The 19,393-nt window shown below is 45.5% G+C and overlaps 1 protein-coding gene across 1 annotated transcript in view; it reads left to right on the top strand.

The window, feature by feature from the left end:
• The first annotated feature begins 821 nt into the window (after positions 1-821).
• The window catches only part of TBXA2R (thromboxane A2 receptor), a 32,993-nt gene continuing 14,421 nt past the window's right edge, over positions 822-19,393 (top strand). The window contains exon 1 of the mRNA XM_084826054.1: positions 822-907. The gene's annotated coding sequence lies outside the window, so the exon portion shown is untranslated. The remainder of the gene's footprint in view (positions 908-19,393) is intronic.

Below are 19,393 nucleotides of genomic sequence, written 5' to 3'. Positions count from 1 at the left end.
CAAGCGCAACAGCACCCTCCGGCCCACGTTCCTCAGCAGTGTGTTTGTGTGTGTACACGTGTCTGTGTATATATGCACACACACATGCACACAGTCATGATAAGTAATATTACGCTGCTTGCTGTGTATGATAAGCCACCAATGGTAACCTCATCGCCTCGATGGTCTTCCCGTAACTGCTCTGAGGATCTCGTGCCAATTCTGGGAAGGGACAGGGAAGGTTTCTGTGAACAGCCAGAGGGCTGAGCATTTAGAAGTGTGGATAGCCAAAGGTTGGTCAAAATGTTTGAACAGCGCTTGGCTAGGCAGGCCAAGGGATCCTCCTCAGTGGAAGGAGCTTGGGAAAGTTCTAGATCAGAAGGATCCCCCCCCCCCCCGCCCTCCCAATAAAACGCATGAGGCATCAGCAGGAAAACCCTCATGGTGCCGGCACGTTCCAGGGTCTCTCAACAGCTGTTAAGTCGCTTTCTCACTCCTACTTCTTTAGAATGACTCATTTCCTTAGCCCCATCCTCAATTCCGGTCCCAGGCCTTTGGAATGGGGTGAGCACTGTGGCCTTTTTCCATGCTCCGTGGGGTGCACATGTGTGCACGTGTGTTCTCTCCTAGCTGCCTGGGAAGACCCTCCAGAACTGCCTTCCCTAAAGGTCACCAGTCAAAGTGTTCCTCCTTTTCCTGCCTTCCATGTGTGATCCTTTCTCTGCAGGGGGCGGTGGGGTGGGGGGAGATAGCAGCTTAAAAAAGCAGCCAGCCTCTCTGCTCTGGGTCCCTCCTCCTTCCCACCCACCTCTTTTCTTAAGTGTCTCTTCTCTCTCTTCTTTGTACAGTTGCAGCAGGAAAAGCCACAGGACAGAACCGCTCGCTGCCTCTGCAGCACAACCCAGCTTTTCAGAACCCAGGCTGAAAGGTATGTGTAACCCATATAATTGCCTGCTTATTTTTTTGCCGTACTGTATTTATGATAATTTTAGCAAGGGGCGTATTTGACATGTGCAACTGACAGACATCAGCAGTTTCATGAAATGTTCAAGAAGAAATATTATCCTCTCCAACACAATAAAATGGTAACAAGAAGGATGGAAGGAAGAGGGGGATGGTGGAGAGGAAAAGAGAAGAGGCAGAGGGTGGGAGGGTGAGAGAAAAAGAAAGGAAAAGAAGCAGAGTGGGAGAAGGAAAAGTTTCTGTCTGTCTGTCTAACTCCAAAATAATTATTTACAAAACAAACCCAATACCAGTCCAACTAGGTTTAACACAGAGGGAAATTTCAAAGAGATCCAGCCAGCAAAGTAACAACACAAAATTATGATAGCATTACCAGTGGTCAATCAACAAAGAATAGCTGAACAACCTCTCAAGGTGTGAATCTAGCTTAATCTACACTAGTCACAAACTGGAACCAAGTTCCCAGAAATGCCTTTGGCTTTTCAATTTCTCAATTAAAAAAATGCCCCAGACTTTACTAATCACTACATTTTGGAGGAATTTCATTATCATGCCACCTACTTGTCTGTTGTGATATTTGCATTATAATTGTTATTGCCGTCTTCGAACTGTGGCTTGTATCTTTTTAAAAAAGAGACATGCCAAAGATCAAAACCAGCCTGCAAGCTACATTTTCTAACCGAGAAGCTTCTGATTCTAATTCCAGTTGTTTGGGGTCTCGGAGTCATAGCTTAATGGCAAGGGAGATATACTTTGCCCATGATCAGAGGTACTAGAGGCCTTGACAGCTCTTGTAGAAGGCAGGGCAAGTGATACAATACATTAACCCTCAGTTCTCGAGAGCTGAGTCTCCTACTGATATTCAAGATGCGCCCTGGAGGTCATGTCTGATGTGTTCCAACTGGGTTCTGTCTGTCAACACCGCCAGAAATAATCTTCACACAATGCACACTTTGACTGATGGAACTCAGTGCCACAATATGTGACAATGGCCTTAAAAGGGATTAATTCACCGAGGAGGAGGGGGAGAACTATCAATGGCTGTTAGCTGATATGGCTATTAGGGGCTGCCATGCTCAGAGGCAGGGTGTCCCAGAAGCCAAACAGTTGAGAAGCAGCAACTGGAGAGGGCCATTGCTTTCACCCCCTGCTTGTGGGCTTCCTGGAGGAATCCAGCTGGATCCTGTGTGCAAGCAGGACGTCCAACAACATGAGCCCTGGGTCTTGATTCTGCAGGGCTATTTGCATGTTCTCTTATTCATAGAATCATAGAATAGTGGGGTTGGAAGGGGCCGATAAGACCATCGAGTCCAGCCCCCTGCTAAGTGCAGGAACCCAAGTCACAGCATCCCCGACAGATGGCTGTCCAGCCTCATCTTGAAGGCCTCCGATGTGGGAGAGCCCACCACCTCCCGAGGTCATGGGTTCCATTGCCGTATTGCTCTGACAGTTAGGATGTTTCTCCTGATGTTCAGCCGGAATCTGGCTTCCTGTCACTTGAGCCCATTATTCCGTGTCCTGCACTCTGGGAGGATCGAGAAGAGATCCCGGCCTTCCCCTCTGGGACAGCCTTTCAAGTACCTGAAGAGCGCTTTCCTATCTCCCCTCAGTCTTCTCAAGGCTAAGCATGCCCAGTTCTTTCAGTCTCTCTTCATAGGGCTTTGTTTCCAGTCCCCTGATCATCTTCGTTGCCCTTCTCTGAACCCTTTCCAGTTTGTCTGCATCCTTCTTAAAGTGTGGTGCCCAGAACTGGACACAGTACTCCAGATGAGGCCTAAGCAGTGCTGAGTAGAGGGGAACTAGTATTTCCTGGGATTTGGAAGCTAGACTTCTAGTACTGCAGCTCAAAATAGCATTTGCCTTTTTTGCAGCCACATCACCACTGCACGGTGTGGTGAGGCTAATAGCTTCCACCAGCCTCACGCAACCTGGTGCCGTCAATATGTTTTAGACAATGACTCTCATCAGCCCCAGCCAGCGTGGCCAATGGTCTGGGATGATGGGAATTGTAGTCCAACAACATCCAGATGGCACCAGGTTGGGGGACGCTGGATGACACAAATGCACAGACGAGGTCTATTTATTAACAGCTGTTAGCTCAGATAGCTCAAAGGAATCTCCCTGTCCAGAGGCAGTCTACCCTGGAACACCAATGTTGGGAATTATTTATTTATTTATTTAAAACATTCATATCCTGCCCTATATCATTAGGATCTCAGGGCAACATACAGATAAAATCAATTTAGACAGTATAAAACAATACATAATTTAAACAGCTGAAAACATATTAAACCATTACATAAGCTAATACCAATTTAAAGTCTAAAACAATAAAACTGTTAAAACAGTGTGCTACTTTAGGGAATGCATTTAGCCTTCAAAGGCTTTGATAAGAAGCCATGTTTTAACTTGGTGCTGAAATGAAACCAATGCGTGTGCCACAACCCGGGTGCCACTGCGGAGAAGGCCCTCTCCCACTTCCCACCACAGTGTGTGACTATAATAAACAACAGCGAAGGGACATTTCCATCACAGCCTGCTTATGACCATAAGGGCTGCCCACTCTCAGAAACAGGATGCTGGGCTAGTTGAACTTTTGGTCCAATCCATTTGCCACCACCTTCTGTTGAAATCCAAGTGGACGGTGCGAATGAGCTATAGGGAATAATATGATTTGTGGCTTACAGAATATGAAGTGATTAAGAACAGTGTGCCTTTGGCCATCTGGTCACAACTGAGCAATCACAGCTGGCCCCTTACTCATCCAGGGTCCTGGAGGACATGAGTTCCAGACCTTTGATTCATTTTAGAGACTGTAGTGCAATTGTTGGCTTCTGTCGCTCGTAGCGATTTGGTTCTGTTTCTAGTCTCCTTTGAATGCCACGCCCAGGGTGGTCTACAGGAGGGTTTCCTGTTCATTGTGCCTCTCTGTGGTTCCCTTCTGTATACATTTTGCACACTGAGCAATGGATTTGGGTGAGAGGAGAGAAGCAGGAATGGACCCCCACCCCACCCCTGGGTGAACAGGACTTCAGTGCCCTGTCCAGCCTGTGTTTATCTGTAAACATTTTCTCCCTTTCTTTTAAGCGACTAGCTTCATTCATTGATTTGTGAAGCAACCTAGAAATTCAGCCCTTTTGGAAGCAGATCTTTATTTCCCAGGGTCTGTGTCTTACACAAAAATGTAAGCCTTGCAATGCTTCTCTTTCATGGGAGAAACAGACAGATTCATTTGTGCTACAGCACAAATCTGGCAACCTATGAATAGATGGAAGTGCCTCTGAGTGAGTGCAGAGTACATTTCTGTCCCTGAACATTAAGAATTCCGGGGAAAATAAACTTAGCAGTATGTGTTTCCCAGACACACTTAAAGCCCTGGCGTGTCTTTCCTTAGAAAGGAAGGCTGCGCACACTTACCAGAGACAGCAAGCCCCATTGAACTCAATGGAGCTCGCTTCTGAGTAGACATACATCGGATTGTGCTGTACGTCTTGGCGAGATGCTGCAGCTTGTGAGGCAGTCAGATAGAATTATGCAAAAGAGCAGCAGGGCTCCAGCCTCGTGTGGCTTTCAGATATGCCTGAAACTTTTAGGTAGCAGGCAGGCTGTTAAAATGTTTTTGTGCCATGGTCCGCTCTTTGTTTCAGCATACTGTTTTCCCGTTCTGAATTGCGTTGTGTGTTATGTTTTTATGTCTCTAATGTATTTTAAAATGTAGGTTGCCCTGGGGGCCCTTTTTGGGCCAAAAGGCAACTCAGAATTTATTTTATGGATACATTTTATGTACTTATTTATTTAAAAAAATTATACAGACACTTGTTGAGAGAGATCCCACGGCGGTCTACAGAAAAAAAAAAAAAGGCATAGCAATTGCCAAAATAGTAAACAGTGCATACACCCCCCCCCCCCGAGTAAACAATGCTTTGAGCAGGAGAGGAAGCATTTCTAGTCTCCTTTGAATGCCACACACGGTGCGGTCTGCAAGAGTGTTTCCTGTCCACTGTGCCTCTCTGTGGTTCCCTTCTGTATACATTTTGCACATTGAGCGACAGATTTGTGTATGAGAGGTGAGAAGCAGGAATGGACCCCCACCCCACCCCTTTGTGAACAGGACTTCAGTGCCCAGTCCAGCCCATGTTTATCCATAAACATTTTCTCCCTCTCTAAGCTACTGACTTCACTTATTGCTGAATGCTTTGAGCAGGACAGGAAGCATTTAAGCGTAACCTAAAAAGAACTTGGTTTTCCTGATAGCTCCAGAACTTGGTTCTGGCTCCAGCTGTGTTTGGACATGCATCACAGCAATAGCAGTGTGCCTCTGAGCACACACAGAGTGCATTCAGTTCTTAAACATGCAGCACAGCAATGAGACTTGCCTCTGAGCATATCCAGAGTACATTTATTCCCTTCTCCAGCCTAAAAGAAGCAAGGTTTATGGATTGGGAGCCCATTCTCCATTAAAAGAAATTTAGCAGTGTGATCCTATGTATGTCTATTCAAACATACATTTTATTGAGTTCAATAGGACTTGTTCCCATGTAGTTGTACCTAAGACTGCAGTCCTGTAGCAATTTCCTGGGAGTCAGCTCCACTAAACCCAATGGGACTTAATTTTGAATAAACATGCAGAGGTTTGCACTATAAGTGTTGTATATCTGTCCACATGGACATTTCTTTAGGGCAGCCTTCTCTAACCTGATTCTCTCAAGATGCGGTGAATACCCATCATCCCCTGCCATTAGGCATGCTGACTGGGGGTGATGGGAGCTGTGGTACAGCACATCTGGAGGGAACTGGGTGGGGAAGGCTGTTGGGGGGTGCAACACCCTTGAAAAATATCCTTATTGTGGTCATCCACTCCCCCCCGCCCGATTTCTCTTGTCCTCAGATCTGTGTTTTTTCTTCCTTCCTCTTCCTCTTACCTGATTCTTTTTAAAAAAACCAAGTTATAAAAGAAAAAAAAATCCAATCAAATTCCAAGAGGGGAAAAGTAAAGTGCAAATTCAATCAAGATTAAGTACATTTCATCTTGCATTTTTAAACCAAAATTATCCATTTATTATTTCTCTTTTTTATCGGTCATGCTAATGTTTATCTTTCTTCCTATAATTAATCATCCCTTGATCCTTCTAAAACATATCTCCACACCTTTCATTCCACATGCTTCACTTCTCTCCTTCTGTTCCTGTAATTATTGTTTATATTTATTATTGATAAATAATATTGAATAAATGTATCCCATTGTTCTAAAGCATCTTTTTTAATAACCTGGCCCTCCCAGATTTTCTTCTAGTTTGAAATCTTGTGCATTAATACACTGTGCCTTAATATATTATTTCCCCTTTACCTTAGAGATGGCTGTTCTGATCTTGATTCTTGAAGACCATTTTCCATTTTCCCCCTCCCAGCCAAAAAATAAATCTCTCTACATCCATACAGCTTTTGAGCCTCCAAATATTTGGGAGGCCCTTAAACACTAAATATTCCATTTAAAAAATAAAAAATCTTCCCACATTCATCAGTCCATTCAGTTTATTTATTTAAAGCATTGTTATCCTGTTCCTCAGGCAAAAAGGACTCCCGGAGCAGTTTACATTGCGTAAAACAAGACAGTCCTTGCCCGCAAGCCTACAATCTAAAAAGGCATGACACACAAGGAAGAAGGAATGGAGAGGGAAGAGGGGAGGGAAAAAAGCTTTTCACCAGGACTGGCAGAATGGCCCTTCTTCCCACTCTAATTTTTTGGGGTACGTGTTCTTCGGGAATAAATGCTACAGCTTGGAATGGCTTTAGAAGGCGGTGAGTTAATAAAAAGCAGTCCATTCTCAGGACTTAGGTGTTCATGAGGGCTGTCAGGATCCAACCATGGTTTTGTGTGTGCTGAACATACATGTCGAACACCATGCACCAAGAGTTGATCATAATGTTGGTTTTAAATATACTGGGAAAAGACACATATAGAAGAGTAAACCAAATACCATTACTTTTAAACAAAAAATAAATAAAAACCAGGGGGGAAATAGCTCCTCCTCAGAAAAAGCAGTATCTCTAAATTAACAATTGTTTTTGGAATTGCCTCCTTCTGGTTGGCCTCCTTTGAATGCCATGTCTGACCCATCTCAGCTCTGGGCATGATTCAGTCATCCCAGGAGACAAAAGAGCTTCTCTACACCAGTGATGTATTGCATGCTCGTGATGGACGGCTCATGGAAGTTTGCGGGTCTTTTACACAACGTCGTCAACCTCCAGGACGTCTCTCACGCCTTTTCCCCCTTTATCCCGCTTTCAAAAGGATCCGAGATAAAGCGATAAGGGACATTAATGTGATATACTGGCAGCGCCATCTAGTGGCTATATAATGAAACAAATAGAATTTACCGAGAAAGGAAGTCTTTGATTAAAAGCCGTGTAAAGGAGCCGACCTGAATCCCACAAAGAATCTGCAAGCAGAAACCCTGGTAAACTGCAGGAGAAAAAGCCTGGTGTGGTGAAGCCCAAAGGGTTACCTTAGAGATCATCTAGTCCAAGCCTCTGCTGGTGCAGGAATCTTGCAACTCCCTGACAGACGACCGTCCAGCCTCTGCTTAAATAGCTGTAGTGGAGGAGAGCCCAGCACCTCCTGCTGCAATCTGTTCCACTGCTCTTGCCCATAGGAAGATTGTCCTCATGTTTAGCCCAAAATCGTCTTCCTTGCTATTTCTACCCATCGGTCCTAGTTCTGTCCTCTAGAGTGACAGAGAACAAGCCTGTTCCATCCTCCACATGGCAGCCCTTCAGGGATTTGAGCACAATTATCTGCTCTAAGGAGGTTGTAAGTTGCCTCTCTGAACGAGCTGGTGTTGCCTGCTTGTGCTCCTTCTAGGAACACCCAGAACAGTGGCCCAGGCAGACACACGGGGAACTGTGCCAGCTAAAAATGGCAGGTTAATTTTTCAAGTGTTTTAATAATCACTGAAGAATCCCTGCCCTGCCACCATTGACTTCAGGTTATGTGTGTTAAAGTTACACATTTTCCCTACCTTCGAAATATCACAACACCCAGTGCGGGAGAATATGAGCCAATGATGTGATGTGACTGCAAAAAAGGCAAAGGCTATTTTGGGCTGCATTAATAGAAGCATAGCTTCCAAATCCCGGGAAGTACTAGTTCCCCTCTACTCAGCACTGGTTAGGCCTCATCTGGAGTACTGTGTCCAGTTCTGGGCACCACACTTTAAGAAGGATGCAGACAAACTGGAGAGGGTTCAGAGGAGGGCAACAAAGATGATCAGGGGACTGGAAACAAAGCCCTGTGAAGAGAGACTGAAAGAACTGGGCATGTTTAGCCTTGAGGAGAGAAGACCGAGAGGAGATAGGATAGCACCCTTCAAGTACTTGAAAGGTTGTCACAGAGAAGAAGGCCAGGATCTCTTCTTGATCATCTCAAAGTGCAAAAATAAAACAGAAAATGTAATATAAAATAGAATAAATTCAAACTACAGCATAACAATACAACCAGAGTAGAGCCTAGCAGCAGTGCAGACATTTAAAACACAGTAGCAGATTTAAGACAGCAGAGCTTAAAAAAAACTGGAATGCTAAAATGCTAAAAATGCCTGGGAAAATAAAAAAGTATGTAAGCCATGTGCTGTAGTGCTGAGCCTGGCATTGAAATGGTAGTAGTGACAACACCAAGAGAAAAACAGTGCAGGAGCCACCACAGAGAAGGCCTTGCTCTGCAGTAGAAACTTTCCCTGTTTCTGAAAGTTGGGGGATCTGGTGAAGGGCCTTCAAAGGTGATCTTAATAGTTGGGCAGGTTAATGTGGGAGAAGGCGGTGCTACATCCCAAACCCAGAATAATTCAGGTAGGCATGGGCTGGGAGGTGGTGGAGGGGGGCTGTTGCTATCTTCTCCAATTACTAAGGGTGCTTCTGGAGAAGGCTTTATTGTGTAATCATCCTTCCTCGTTCATTTCATTCATTCGTTTCACTTCTCTATCGTACAGTAAGCCCAAGTGGTTCACAAAAATTGCAAGCCACCAAAACATAGAAACATAATATAAAATCTTTAACATACAAAAATGCAAAAGCAGTTTAAAACAGCTAAAAAAACAATTACAAAAAAAAGCAGGACACGATAAAACTCAGACTTTAGAAACCTCATCATATGCCATCAAATGCTGGGAGTAGAGGAAACTTGTAGCCTGGTGCTGAAAAGATGACATTGTAGGTACCAGGCAGCATTCTATATTCAGGGAGCCACCACTGACAAGGTTCTCTCCCTTCTTACCACCTTCCGAGTCTTCCTTGGAGGAGGCATTCGGAGGAAGGTCTCAGATGTTGACTGTAGTGTCTGGGTAGGTTCATGTCGGGAGAGGCACTCTGTCAGGTACTGCCACCCCAAGCTGTATAAGGCTTTATAGGTTAAAACCAGCATCTTGAAATGGACTTGGAAGTGTCCCCTGCTAACGATCTGGCTGCCATGTTTTGCACAAGGTGCAGCTTCCGAACAGTCTTCAAGGGCAGCCCCACATAGAGTGCGTTGCAGTAATCCAACTTGGAGGTTGCCAAAAAATAGACTACTGAAGCCAGATTATCCCTGCCCAGATAGGAGCGTAGTTGGGCCACCAGCCAAGGCAGGTAGAAGGCATTCTGTGCTGCCGAGGCCACCTGAGCCTCAAGCGGCAAGGATGGCTTCAGGAGATCCACCATGCTACGAACCTCCTCCCTCAGGGGGAGTGCAACGCCACCCAGAACAGGCTGAGCCCCCTCCAGCTGGGTGTTTTCCTTCATTCGTGAAATTTTACAGCAGGTCCAGACATCGCCATCATCTTCCATTACTAACCCCCCTGCCCCGTGTTTTCCCACCACTACTTTTCTCTTAGCATCAAAAGTCTGTTAAGGAGGTAAAGATGGAGAAGCTGCACAATGCTGTTCAACTGGGTGTTGTAGGAGCCCTCCTGTCTCAAGCACCCTAAAGTTCAATAGCCTCTCTTCCTGACCACTGGCTACCATTGAGAAAACATCAACCAACCATCCTATGCTATTATCAAGTAATCTTCCATACGAATGATCACCCAGGAACCTGTAAAGCAGGGGTGCAGAACCTTAGACACACACACACACACACACACACACACACCCCTCTGCCAAAACCTTCCAGCTTCCAATGCAAAGTTTAGCTGAGCTCATGGAAGGATGTTATTCTCCAAAGAGAACAAAGTGTGTTTCTACATCAATCAAGGAACTTTAGCTTGTCAGCATGGTGTGTGTGTGTGTGTGTGTGTGTGTGATTATATGTGTCTGCGTGTGTGCCTGCCATCCTCCCCAGTTCTTTCCTCACTGATGTACCTGCTGACCAGGTCCCAAGTCCTTGCTGCAAACTTGGGTTGGTGACCAGAAAGTCTTAAGTTTCGTCACCCTTCAGAGCTGTGGGTAGAAAGGAACATAAAACTCCAGGGCCAGACGTCTTGTGCCTGGATAATGAGCTCTCAGTTGTTTGGGTTACGTCGCTTCCAAACGCTGAAAACATTTTTACACAATCCGAAAGCTAGGGGCTGCAACAGTTAGCCAATTAATTGCTTAGATTAATTGAAGAAAAACATTTTAGTCAGCTACAAAGTGCCCTGGTTAATCAGGCAGCAAATTTAGATTTTTTAAGAAAAATAATTCTAATGCAAGTCCATAGAAAAAGTGAAGACGGTAAGTGCCATTTTCATAGCTGAAGTCTCCTGCAGCACATGCATACAAAGTATATTTTCTCCTTTTGAATGGATTTTCTAATATCTAAGTCTCTGTAGATTAATAGATTAATTAACTGATTAATCAGCTAAAACTCATGCAATGGGGACTTCTCACTTTCAGAAGTCAGTGATCTGGTTTGCACGAAACGGCAGCCCACTGTGACTTAATTACCCATGGGTCTGTTGTGTTGTGCCACGCGCCCATGGGTACCTAGCTTGTCATGGCTTGCTGCGTTGTGTGAACCCAGGTGGCGGGGTTGCTTGAGGGTTAGATAATCCTTAACCCTAAAACAAGCTGTTAGCAGCTCCTGGACCACAGCAGACCGAACAAACACACAGGAACCTGGTCAGTCCGCCTCTATATTGCAGTTCTATTTAAATTACAGTTATTATTTCTAAATTTGCATTTATACATATACATTAGCGTATGTCAGTGTTATGCAAATTGGTGGCCTCTTTTGGCCCGGGGTGTGTGTGTGTGCGTGATGCATTTCTTCTTTTTGGCAATACGTAAGAGGCCATCTTAAGCAGTGAGCCTCCAAGATGGTATTGTGAGTATGTGCTGTGCGCAGGTTCTGTCTTAAAGGCATTTATCGGCTGCTAGAGGAGGAGGAGGAGAAGGAGAAGATGGAGGAGGAAGAGGTGGTGGTGCTTGGGGAGGGGGCAAAGCAAAAGGAGGCCGAGAGCGACCTGAAAAAGGTTGGGGTGTTAGAAAAAGTAATTTAAGGCTCAGCTGTGTCTGTGGGTATCCTGTGCATGCTGCATGATAGCAAAATTAAATCCCCATCCACAACTTTTCCCTCATATGGTTTCCCTCGGAGACCAGTTATCACCTCTGTGGCTCTGGCAGAATAGTTTCCAGCTCATCAACATTCTTTTCCAGTGATCGGGTCATCGCCCGACCACTGATGATAATAATGCAAACAATATGGAAGATGTTTTTCGGGTGTGCTTGATTTTATTTGTGCGTTGCTTGGAGGATGAGGATGATAGACAGTGCATAAATGTAAATAATGAATAAATCTTCATGTTCCCAGAATCTGGGAAGGCAAGTGTCCTGCCCGCTCTGCCGGACTCCTCTTTGAAGGATGACCCAGAACTCCCCCACCCGACACTCCCAGCCAAATATCGTGGAGGAGCGGCCTGCGTTGAGGGAACGTGAGGCAAATCACGGGGATCCTAGACCCTCAGGGGAGAAGGGCGTTGGCTGTTCCCCTCACAACATAGTTACCCCCCTCTCGGACTCAGAGACAGACGTCAAGTGGCCACCGAGCCCCAGGGAGCACAAGCCTTTAAAGGCCAAGGCTGAGTCTGCTGCCAAATGCAGAAGGGCCAACCTGAGGAATAAGGCCTTCTCGTGAGTAAATGTATACTCGTGAGCAAGGCTCTGCTCGCAAGTAGACTGTTCCTCTGGTGGCATTATGGGCTGCTGCAGCTGTGCTCTGGGTGGGGCCCTGAAGGTTCAGGCTTAAAAGCCTTCAGTTCCAGACACCAGTTGCTGAAGCAACGTCTGAGTACCAGCTTCCTGACTCATGGGTTGAATTTCCCCGCTATTCCCAGCTCTCCTCGGGCTCTCCTGGTGTTTGACTTTGGACTGACCCTGTCTGGAACCCTGGAGCTCAGTCCCAGCACCACGGTAAGCAAGACAGCAGGGAACGTGCATCTCCTCGGTGCATGATTAATTCTCGGACGTTGCTGTCAGAAGATGGCCCCTGGCCGAGAGGGCTTTAAAAGGGGGGTAGGCAAATCCCTGGAGGAGGAGGATCAACAGCTGTCGGCTATGATAGCGAAATTGAACGTCCGTGTTCAGGGGCAGTCTAGCTGGGTGGAACAGTTGCTGGAGCAGGGGAGCAAACGGTGGAAGAACTGTTGCTGTCATGCCCTGCTCTAGACCTTCCCAACAGGATCTGGCCGCTGTGGACTGGGTGGACCTTTGGTCTGATCCAGCAGGGCTGCTCTTGCAAGCTCTTACGGAGGGTGGGCCTGTCAACTGCTAGTGACCACCGCAGCTCCACTTCTTTGGGAAGCCCTGTTCTTATGAAGAGTCTTAACCCTTTTCCCTCAAAGCAGCTGTTTTGTTTATTTTTACTGGGAGCGTGAAGGATGTCTTCTGTTTTAAGTGTACCATTACCATATTGCTTTCTGACGGGCCATTTTGCCAACGGCAATGTCGGGAAAGAAGAAGAGGAAGCTTTCCTGTGGTCGAAGTGATAGAACATGGGCACCCAGGGCAGCTTTTCGCCTGTGCCCTCAACACAAAGAAGCGGAATTTTTTAAAATATGCAAATTAGTTTTTCGCTCCCTGCCTCCTTCAGACGGCCAGACTAGATGTGACTTTCAATGTGCCTTTGCTCTGAATGTGCTTGGTTTTTAAAATGCAAGTAGCAGCCGCTGTGTGGTAGAGTTCTAAAATAATTATAACTAGTATCACAACGGGTTAGGAGGGTCAGTTTTAACCTTCTCCTGCCCTGCAGTGGTCCCGGTGAAAATCTGTTCTTCCCGAGTTGCTATTTGTATTTGGAGCAAATCCTCCATTGGCACCAATTTCAGAGGAACGGGTTCAGAGGAGCAATTTCGTCAGGGAACGCAGCAGAGGAAGAAAGTTACATTTCCCCTCTCTGCCTGATGGAATCCTGATGATTGTCAGACACCTGCAGCTTCCGTTGCAGCAGGCAGGACTAGAATCAAGGGGTGGGAATTTCAGGGAGGCAGATTTTGGCTAAACATTCTAACGGAATGAGATGTTGAATAGTGGAACAGACTGCCTCAGGAGGTCATTCATTTTCTTTCTCCAGAAATATTTTTGCAGAGGTTTTCAGAGATGCAGTCGTTGCAAGACTCCTGCACTGAGCAGGGAGTTGGACTAGATGATCTCTGTGGTCCCTTCCACCTCTATGATTTTTTCCCCAACAATTCCATTTTCATAACCTCCAACATCCCGCAGACAAAATTAGGGATGCTTGAGTAAGCATCCCTAAGTAATAGTAAGACCTATAATTAAGAATAGTAAGAATAGTAAGACCTATTCATGGCGGTGTGCACATGCGCGTTCAGAAAAGGTGCAGAAAAGGCCAATCAAAATTACCTGGGAGCCGTCATGTACATTTTTCATTTCTGATGTTACTGTTAGGGCTAGTGCAGTGGTTACCTAAGGCAGCTGTTTTGAGAGTAGGGTGGCCACTTGTGAATCTCCATAAGTAGCAGGCATGCATCATCTCCCTCAAAAAGAGAACACTGATTTGCATAAAATGTGCATATGCTAATTTATATATATAGATACAAGTTTAGAAATATTTCTTATAATTTTAAATAGAAATATAGTACATCTCGCCCTAATGTGGAAGACTGTGACCTGTGTGTCCTTGCTCAATCTGTGGTCCAGGTGCTGTTGATAAGCAACTTCAAGGCCCAGCAATTTCTTCTGATGGTTTTTTATCTTTATACCAGACTTGAACCGGACAGCCCTTCAAAATAGAGGACTGCCCAGTGTAAAAGAGGGCATATGGCCATCCTATTTGGTCATTCTTGGGTACTATTACACCTTACTGGGTGGAGGGCATGGTTGCAAAAGGTTCTTGGGTTGGCCTTGGATATATCCATGCCAAGAAAGGAAGAATTAGGAGCTGGCATGTAACCAGACCAGGACTCTGAACCCTGGGTTTTTGCAAGTTGGTGGGATGGAGTGGGTGTCAAAGGACCTGCCGTTTGCTGCTTTTAAAAAAGGCGAACACAGTCTATGTGCTTGTGTCCTTTTAATAAGCAGCTGTGTGTGTGTGTGTGTCTGTGTGTGTGTGAAGAACCACATGTCTTCAGATTTTTTTCCTCACGATGAAATGGACCCCATAAAAGGCAATTCCTTCTCCACAAAATGCCCTACAATGCGGAGAAGTGGGAAATTCAACACCAGATCTTTGAATCCCTGTTACCAGAACCTTTGCTTTCGGGTGTGTGGGCTGCATTTCCATTGAAGTCCCAATGCAGGCACCGAGCTCCACCTTATCAGACAGTTTCACAGGGTGATCCCTGCAACATCCCTTCCCAGCCTCGACCAGCACGCTCGTGGCCAAGGAATTTCCCCTGTGTCTCCCCCCACTCCCAATTGCTCTGAGACAGATGGTTAGTAAATCAAACAAGGGCAGGCGTTCCAGCAGATGCCTCGCCCTTTCCCATCCAGTCCTGTTCCTCCCCTCAGGAACAGTTAGACAGCAAGAATAAAAATCCCCTCGGCTCTGAGATCCCTTACGCAGCTTGCTGAACGCAAGGAATTTACTGTTTTCTTTTGCAATGCCAACAGACAACCCACCCTGGGAACAGACACACCAATGACCTTGTAACAAAAAGCTAGCAAAAAGGCCTCAAAACTTCTCTCTTTCCCTCTCTCCTCAATGCGCAACACTGCCTCTCTAGGCATCACATCGGAGAGGACCTGACTTTGGTTTTTACGAGCAGATCCACCGCCTGCCCACCACCCTGCTTTATTTATTGAAGATTTCGCAAAGCAGGGTATAGGTGCACACTACAATAATATTTATAAAACGAGACGTTGGATGAATGTGAACTTGGGACCTGACCCAGATTGGAGGAAGGCGGGATAATAACCATAATACAATGACAGTGAATTTTATTTGTTGCTGTCATTATTATAATTTTAATGTACAGTGCCCTAAGAGTTTTATATTGAAGGGTGGCGTAGAAATCTAACTAAATAAAACAAAATAAACCTCAATAGAAAAGCCAGTTTCTGGGTTCTCTCTTCAGCTTTTCGTTACAGCGACTGTGTTCAAAACGTGCAGACACACCCGTTGTTTGTGCAGAGTCTCTTAGTCAAAGATAAACTGTCCATCCATATGGCGATTCTGTTAAAAATCTTCTGTGCTGTTTAAAAAAATCAATCACAATGAATTCTTCGTGTTTATGGCTTCCTCTACATATGTGTGTGTGTGTGGGGGGGTTCCTTTTCTTGCAAATCAACTTAACTGGATGAACTCACATTTTAGTGCTTTTAGAGTGAGCTGTTCCTCTGTATTCAGGTTCAAGTTGCTGTTCATAATTGTATAACTCCCTAGACCATTCTTCCTTACTAGTTTTTTGTCTGAATTAAAAAGATGAAAGCCTGTCGTTCAGTGGCAGAGCATGCAGGGCAGCAAGTCATAGAACAGTAGGGTTAGAAGGGGCCTACAAGGTAGGCTGGGAGAAACTCTGTCTGAAATGCCAGAGAAGCAGCACCACTCGGTTTAGACAACACCGAGCTAGAAGGTTCAGTAATCTGACTTGGTATAAAGCAGCTTCCAATGTTCCTGTTTAAAGCAACCCTTTATTCAGAACCCCAAGGACTGGGATCTTTCTTTATTTTTTAAAGTATTTTTAAAAGCTGTAGTTTAGTGGTAGAGCTCCCGCTTTGCATACACAAAAGGTCCCAGGTTCAGTCTCAGTCTCCAATTAAAAGGATTGGGGTGGCAGAAATGTAAAAGACCTCTGTCTGCCCAGGGTGCTGAATGAAGAGTTGCTGCCGATCAGAGCATGAACAGCTGTATGTTCGGTCATGAAGTGGCGGTGTGACGCAGTTTCATTTTGCTTGCCCCAGTTCTTGAGTCTCACTTTGTAAGATGTTTTTCTAGAAGAGCATGAACCAGAAAGAACAGGCACCGTCTTCATTTTTAAGCTGGAGCAGAACAGGCGTTTGCAAAGTAAATGAAAGTGGTTTATAGGAGGTAGGGTTTTCAGACAGGGCCGGATTTAGTTTCCAGCAATGGCTTTGCCAGGGCAGGGAGACTTCTCAACTGAAGCAAATAGCACAAACAGTTCCCTTGGTAAAGCTGGAGGCAGTGACCTGCACGCCCAGTGTTGTGTTAATGTTGTGGGTTATTTTTAAATTCGTGGGAAAACTTACAACATTGGTGCCAAGTCCAAAAACGATCTGCATGTGAATGTGCAATCACAGAATCATGGAGCTGGGCGGTCCCTCAAGAGTCATCTAGTCCAACCTCCTGCCAGTGTAGTACATCCGCAGCTACAACATCCCTGATAGGTGGGCATCCTAACAAAGGTATTGCCCTACTGTGGATTTTGGAATGTTTTCTCATGAACGAGCATGATTGTCTTTAATTTTAACAAGGGAGAGTCCACCGGCTTCTGAGACAGTCCCTTCTGCTGCAGAACTCCTTGTACAGTCAGGAAGCTCTTCCTTTCTTGTCATTTGAATCTGCTGGTTTGGCTCCTGCCCTCTGGAGCAAAAGAATACAAATTTGCTCCATCGTCCATGTGTTGTTGTTGTTCAGTTGTGTCCGAATCTTCGTGACCCCATGGACCACAGCATGCCAGGCCTTCCTGTCCTGCGCTCTCTCCCGGAGCGTGCTCAAGTCCATATTCACTGCATTGGTGATGCTATCCAGCCATCTCATCCTCTGCCGCCCCCTTCTCCTTTTGCCTTCAGTCTTTCCCAGCATCAGGGTCTTTTCCAGGGAGTTTTCTCTTCGCATTAGGTGGCCAAAATATTGGAGCTTCAGCTTCATTATCTGTCCTTCCAATGAGCACTCAGGGTTGATTTCCTTTAGGATGGACTGATTTGACCTCCTTGCAGTTCAGGGGACTCGTAAGAGTCTTCTCTAGCACCACAGTTCAAAGGCATCGATTCTGAGACCATGTGACAGCCCTTCAAATATGTATCAGCTTTCTCTTTTCTCTAGGCTAAACGTATTCAGTTCCTTCCATTGTTCCTCACAGGACTTCAGATCAGATCAGTAAGTCCACGTTTATAATCTTATATGACAGGGATAAATCATGCAGGCAAAATGTACACCGAAGTTGTGAAAAGGGCTACAAATGCAATTAAAGAACAAGTTATTTGAACACTGAGTAACTGGGAGTGCAGAAGTCAGCCCTTGCTTGGAGAAAGCATTTAGTCCAAGGCTAGCTAGCTATTCAGCAACGTGTGACTGTGTCTGTATCTCGCTGTGTCTGTCTGTCTTAGGTTCCTCGTGCAAAAACCAGGGCTGGGAGGGAGTCACAAGTTCCCTTCTGCGAAATGTTTGCAGGGAGGATGTTCTGGGATAAGGCTGTGCCCCTAAATATAGGGTTGCCAATTTTTGTACTGGCCCATGCGCTTTTGACTTTAACAGATGCTTTAGCTTGACAGCAGTTGCGTGATTGAAAATTGGCACCAATTTTCCGCGCTGTGAAAAACTCCCCCCCCTTTTTTCTCTCCAGTGTGTGGGTTAATGGCATGGAAGCAGACCAGGGATGGGTTTTCCTGGTAAACTGGCAACCTGGACTAAATCCTCCTCGAAGCCAGATCACCGGGGATGTTAATGCCTTTTCAGATCAGCTCAAGATCTTCCCTTGGGCCTGCTAGTACAAGTCCAGAAGACAGGAATGCAAGCAGTATAAGCTTCCACTCATTTTTTCAGGAAGAATCTCCCCAGAATTCTTCCATTTGTCCACAGGGCAAAACTCTGCTTTCGGGGGTGATGTTGGTGTCTTCCAAAGTCATCCAGTACAGAGTCTTATGAAGAAACCAAGCCGTATGAGGAATGGCAGAAAGAGCTGGATATGTTTAGTATGGAGAAGAGAAGATTAAGGGGAGACATGATAGCGGTCTTCTAGTATCTGAATGCCTGCCCTGCAGAAGATGGAGGAGACTTGTTTTCTGTTGCTCCAGGGAGAAGGAATAGAACCAATGGGTGCAAATTAAAAGAAAGCAGATCTTGGCTAAACATGAGGACAAATGTCCTAACAGTAACAGCTGCCTGACAGTGGGAGAGGCTGCCTTGATGGTAGGCTCTCCTTTGCTGGAAATATTTAAGCAGACACTGGACAGCCATCTGCCAGGGATGCTGCTTTTGCAAGATTCCTGCATTTAGTAGGGGTTCTACCAGATGACCTCTGAAGTCCCTTCCAATCCTATGATTCTATAATAGAACCAGTAATAAAGCAGCAGGTTTAAGACACAGAACAAGGGGAAATAACTTGTTTTTCTGGGCTTCACTTCTTCCAATTGGCTGCTGGTGGAGTGACTGCCTTCCATCACTGATGTTCTGTGAATGAGAAGTTTCCATTAATTTGCCTCTATTCTGATGCTGCCATCTTCTTTAACTCCTGGGTGCAGTTACAGCTACTCCAAGTTGATGATGTGGGGTGGGGAAACCTAAGCATTTCCCACAGATGCCCTTGCAAGTTTTTAATGTCAGTCTATAGCCCTGGAATGCTTGAAGACCAGAGAACCACTCAGCATATCTTGAACAGATTTTTCTTAATGGCAGCCTGACGCCCACGTCCCCCAATACGCAAATGGGCATGTGAAACACAAGATGCCAGGATTTCTCCTGAGAGATTTGAGCCTGCGCACATCATTCATTTCTTAATTCAAGAATGGCTAGTATATTTTCCAATTGCTCCTTATTTACCAGGGTCAGACCCTATTTTTTGGAAATCATTTGTCCCATTTTCTCCCTCTTCTTCTGTTTTGGAGATGTCTGGTTAAAATGACGTTAGTGTGAATTGCTAGCGGTCTGTTCTTGAGGGTTCAGCTCCTCCCCTGGATATTGGTGATGACAATGCTGATGCACATCCCTGCCATGAGAGGTGTACAATCTAGAAAACAACAGAGGAAAGGGAGGGGAATGGAGGAAAGAGCAAACAAAGAAGCCGCCTTATACGAGGTCAAATTATTTCTCCATCTAGGTTTCTTAAAATTGATTTTGCTTTTAACTGGGAGGGCGGCATGCATGTTG

This window comes from Heloderma suspectum, chromosome Z (assembly GCF_057233095.1).
Source record: "Heloderma suspectum isolate Gila_16-S chromosome Z, 16-S_ref, whole genome shotgun sequence".
Lineage (NCBI taxonomy): Eukaryota > Metazoa > Chordata > Lepidosauria > Squamata > Helodermatidae > Heloderma > Heloderma suspectum.
This window is presented reverse-complemented; position numbering and strand designations above follow the sequence as displayed.